At 36.2% G+C, this 5,572-nt stretch overlaps 1 long non-coding RNA gene across 1 annotated transcript; it reads right to left on the bottom strand.

Annotated features, from left to right (window-relative positions):
- Positions 1-273: 273 nt before the first annotated feature.
- Positions 274-3,523, bottom strand: LOC131095432 (uncharacterized). Its single transcript, XR_009115870.1, has 3 exons — positions 3,388-3,523; positions 1,391-1,414; positions 274-431 (listed from the first exon to the last, which is right to left on the bottom strand). It is a non-coding gene; the product is annotated as an uncharacterized LOC131095432 (long non-coding RNA).
- Between the last annotated feature and the right edge of the window lie 2,049 nt (positions 3,524-5,572).

Below are 5,572 nucleotides of genomic sequence, written 5' to 3'. Positions count from 1 at the left end.
CAGCCCAAGGCTAAAAAGTTCAGATACTGCTATGACAGGATCCATTAAGCTGTTTCCAAGGTCAACTACCAAAGGATTTTTAGAAGCAACCAAGTTTAGCAAATCTGTCCCTTTTGGTTTTGATTCTAAAAGACAGCTGAGTACCAATATTGGAATCCCAGACAAAAGGCTTATCCTGAAGGGATTTCCACGGAATTTTCTTTCTCTTTGCCCATCTTCAGACAGTAGGATGGGGAATTTGTGATGGATTTATGGCTGATGATATTTACCTCTTTGAGACAGCCCATAAAGTTGTTACTGACTGGTGACCCTGGGAGGTCTGCTGTGCTAGGACTGCCTCCAACATAGAAAAAGTCATCAGAGCCCAGCATGGTGTAGTCTTCTTGCATGTATCCCGTTGTGGTCAGAATTCCATCCACTGATATTGTCACCTAGATAACAAAGCATAGGGAAAGGACACGCTATACTCAGACCTACATATTGGAGTCCTGGGATATGCCTGGTTTTGAGACCTAAGGCGGAACCCATTTTCATGTCTGTTTGAGGTTTGGTCTTGGATTCTAGTCAACTACCCCTAGGAGCTCTAACTAGTTAAAAGAGTTGTCTGATTGTTGTACTAGTGCCAGCATAGTCCTGATTGCAACTTAAAAGTTATTTAGCAGACACAAAAATGGTGTTAGTAGAATGCTTCCTAAGTTAGTTTAGCTGCTGTACGTATTAGTAAGTTTAGTGGTCTGTCATTGACTAATAAAAACGTGCACCTTGTTAACAAAAAAGGCACAGGCCGTTTTTTTTTTTTTTGTTTTCAGCACCATCACTATTTGCACTACATAACAGCAGTTATTAATCATGCAAGAGCATAATTACATGCTAACTAAAAGGAAATACAGCAACACAAATCAGGTAAGCGGCACGCTCTGATATGCATATGCAGGAAAGAGAGTGTCAGTAAAAAGAAGGGAAAGAAAATAAGGAACAAAAAACCCAAACTGCTTGTGATGAAGTACAAGATGTATGGATGTGACATTTCCATCATTCCAAGTTCAAGACTTCATGCCATGCATTATGAATGGTTAGAAACTGGCTGAGCCAGCAGTCACTCAGGCCAGCCCCACAATTTAGCCTTATCCTTTGTTAGTTAATCACAGCTTGATGCAAACGTAATGTTAACGATGTCCCTACATGTGAATTAAAGCAATTTGACAGGAACAGGTAAAAAAAAATGAGGTCCACAACAGATGAAAGGAGTTAAAAGGAAGCAGAAGAGTACCAACTGTACTTCCTCTTTTGTTAATGATGTCTACAGTTAAAAGAAAGAAAGAAAACACACGGCAAAGCCAAAATAAGAAACAATTAGAATGATATCTACCGAACAATGTAGTTTGTTTACCATAGCGTGTCCAATGCCTGAGTGCTTTGCGGAGAAGGGGGGAGAAAGGAAATTAAAAACTGTGAACAGAATAACGATTGTTACTTAAAAAATATGATGGTCACTATCATGTTAGTACATTATTTGGTTCAGGTAACGGTTAGTAGAATGAAACATTCCATGAATGACATGTTAGTTATTAAGCATGTTAGTAACATAGAAAAAGGGCAAAAAAATTTTACAAGAAAAAAAAGAAGACTAAAAAAATACGCCTCCACAGAGGTAACAGCAATAGTTATTTGTCCTGCAAATATATTTCAGAACTTATCAGCTCTCCACTATACAGAAACAGACATACGGTAACGTTCCCTTCATCCTCCTTTCACTTGACGCATCTGACAGACATTCAGTGGCTAAAGGGATCCAAATGCCTAAAGCTCATCAGCTGACCACTGCTTGGCCTGCACCCACAACTGGTACCCCAGCAAATTACTGTGAATCACACCCCCTCCTACTCTTTTTTTTTTTTTCATTTTTTCTTTTCAAGTTTTTTTTGTTTGTTTGTTTTTTTTGGGTTTTTTGGGGTTTTTTTAAGATTTTGGTTGGTTTTGGTTTGGTTTTGGTTTTTTTCAGCACTCAAGGAATCCTTCTCAACTCCAAAACTTCTTTCAGTCATATTGATGGACATTAGGATCACAGTTTACTGCAATGAAAGAAAGCAAAGATCCTGACACAGAGAATAAGTAGAATGGATTTCTGCAACTGCCTTCTGAACATGCACCTATTTTACATCGACATAAGTCAATGCACTTTCCCCCCTCCCCACGTTTCATAATTGAATTAACAATTTTGGTAGATAACATGAGCAAAGGCAAATCTAGAAAGTGGGTCCCTTGCTGTCTCTTTCATACAATTTTCCAACTTGTTACCAATAATTAGATGCAGAACACAGTTTATACTCTTTGCAAAAAAATTCTGACAGATGTGCTGTTTGGAAACTTAAATACAAAAGGTGTTAATTTAAGAGTAACCCAAACTATTTAATCTAAAGGGTTACTTAACTTTTGGTAAAACATTTTTTTTTTCTTTTTTTTTAAAATAAAATAGCACAATATAATTATAGGTCCAATTCAGCTCATTATTACAAAGAAATTACAAACTAAAAACGCAATTGCTAAACCATTTTAAAAGAAAAGGGAAAGAAGAGGTTAGATGAATTAGTTAACAGCTCCAGAAGATCGAGCTGTTTTAATAAAGGGAAATGAAAGATTCCAATCAAGATGCAACTGTTTAGAGAAACAACAAATATATTAATGATCTTACTTAAGACAGACATTTAGGGCAGAAAAATATAGCCCTTCACAAAATTACATGATACTACCAATAAAATACTTTAGCACATTAGTATACATAACAGTTTTGAGCCACATACGTGCATATATTGTAGACTTAGCACATACAGTATACACACATACATGGTATTGTCTTTACCCTCATTTCTCCCCACCACAGCCTCAAATTTGACTGTTGAACTGCAAATGCCCTAGCACTCCACCAAGCATGCAATGTCCTAGATATTTTTTTACTGCTACTCTAAGTTCAATGTGGCATGACATGCAGGATGCCTCCACACAGTGCATAAACTTTATCTGATAGCAAATTTACTGCCCACTTTAAAAAGAGGAAAAGATATCAAACATTTCTTTTCATTAAAGAGTTGCAATTCAGAAAGTTGTTGGCCTTGACTAATGCAAGGCTGCAAGGGCAGACAGTTGCACTGTAGAAACACTGGGTGATACCTCATGTCTTGAAAACCCCTCTCTGGTACTGTCTCAGACAGCTGCTTGCCCTACTACTTTCTAGATATGCCCCTGCTCAAGTGTGGCAGGAATATCCTTCCTTGTGCAAATAAAAAACTAACCAAATGCCTGCTAAACATCCAATATGCATTTTTTTTCAAATCATCAAGCATTTACTCATAACAAAGTCAGTTATTCTTGTATCCATTGTACTGTTACCTGACGCAGATTCCTGGTTACTTTCACATCATGCCAGGCATTGTCATTAAATTTCCCATTCACAGGTTCCACCAGCGCTTCAAAGGACCCTGAGCCCAAATTAATGACCAAGGAGACAGCTCCATTTTTCAGTGCAAGATTGACATAATTGGCCAATTTTCCTGTGTGAAGCATCAGTTCGTTCCTCTGCAGCATTTTAAAGGACAGTTATTTCATCACTGCTGCTCTGTATAGGGTTCTGAGATAAATCATAGCAGAAGTATTCTGATCCCTTGAATGTCGCAATATATTCTTCTTTTCCTGGCAAACAAAAGGAGAGAAACAAACAAATAAATCGCTGGCACTTAATTACAGGCAGCTTGCACAAATTATTTTCATTGCTAATTTAAGAGTATTAGTGTAAGCACTGTATCAAAAAAATAATTCATTTAAAACACTTAAAATCCATGAAGGAAGGAGATAAATGAAATTTACCGTGAACATATTTTTAAAATATTTTCTAACTGAATTTTCATGTATATGATTAATCTTGGAAAATAAACTGCACCAGCAATTGTATTAATGTGATTTAAGCAATCTGATCTGAATCACATCTAAATATATAACATTCAGGTGTTCAGACCAAAGCATTATTCTAGTCAAAACACAGATCTTTTCCTTCCCAATTTTCCCTAAAATTATGACACCCCAAAAAGAATCAGTAACCTAGATACTTCCAGTAGCTCTGCCTAAGGTCTTGAATAAACTAAAGCTACAAAGCATTCATTTAGGAATCTACCTTAAAGCTTTATATAGCACTGTGCCAGACAGCAAGTTAAAATGGATCAGTAAATGAACAGGTTTGTTTGGTTTTTTTTCCAGGATGTACTTTTACTAGCTAGTAGGTGCCATACAGGTTATTTTTCTCAGTTTATCCTGAAGGTGAAACACAAATAGCTGAGCTTTCAATCTCAGAAAAGCAAGTATAACATATATGGAGATTACATTTCTTCTAAAATCTTATACACTAACATGTACACAGACCTTACATTAGAGGTGTAAGGAATTTAAAGCTATAAAAAAGACAAAAATTATCTGTTTAGAGGTGTATGGAGTTAGAGCTATAAAAAGGCAGAAATTTTCTGTTTTGTTAATAATAAAATAGTAAAATCCCAATGAACACCTGTAGGTTTTATGAAGTATAAGAATGAAGGTGTGAAAACCTGAGGGTATCAAATTTCATCCTTCTTGGGAATAAAAATCTCCAGGACAGAGCTGCACACAAGTGTGATACCATCACAACAAACCCAAAGCAGATACATAAATATATAGATCAAGGGAATAATAGTGCGAATTTAAGACACCAGTGAATGACAGAACATGCAAAAAACAGGCGTGAGGACACAGGTTTTTTGAGAGATCCTTGGGTGTATTTGTCTTCTGTTGCAGCCTATACACTAACTTTGATCCTGGATATTCAAAATGCTTCTCCCCAGGTAACAGAGTAAATTCAGAGACTGCTGCAAAGTACATCAGATAAGGCACCAGACAATTATTGCATTTTGCTTTTACTTTGCTTTGCAATAAGAACATTAGAAATTATTAGTCTTTGTTTACTTGAAGTGTTTTCTCTTGGAATTGATGAAGAACTCTTGGTGGGTTTTTGTTTTGGTTTTTTGGGGTTTTTGTTGTTTTTTTTTTTTTTTTTTTTTTTTTTCTGGGAGTTTGTGTGTTTTTTTAGCATTAGCTAAATCACACTAGAATACAATGCAAGAAACCCAAAATGACTGTGGATCAATTATGTTCCCTTTACAGCCCAAAGCAAGATTCAGCTGTGTAGCAACGCATCCTGGACCCTTACATGTTTCAGTAGTGAACACTTTGGCTCATGCTGCATAAAGGATTCACAAACAATGCATTTTCTGGAGTTTCAATTCACTCAAAACAACAGCCTGCATCTCATCTAATGAATATTTAATAAAAGCATAAAATGCTCAAGCACAAATTTATTTGCTATGGGTGCTTGCTGCACAGTCATATTAAAGCAGCATGAATACCTACAATGGAGAGATGATAAAACAGATGCAGCAACCTGGTATTTGTAATTTTGTCCCAGGTATTTAATGACTGTACCACAAAAAAAAATGAAGGCCATAAATGAATCAGCATGCAAAATATTTATGTACACACATTATGCACTGCAAAC

The sequence above is a fragment of the Melospiza georgiana genome, chromosome W (assembly GCF_028018845.1).
Source record: "Melospiza georgiana isolate bMelGeo1 chromosome W, bMelGeo1.pri, whole genome shotgun sequence".
NCBI lineage: Eukaryota > Metazoa > Chordata > Aves > Passeriformes > Passerellidae > Melospiza > Melospiza georgiana.
The sequence above is the reverse complement of the archived record's forward strand: the minus strand, read 5'-3'. Positions and strand labels throughout refer to the sequence as shown.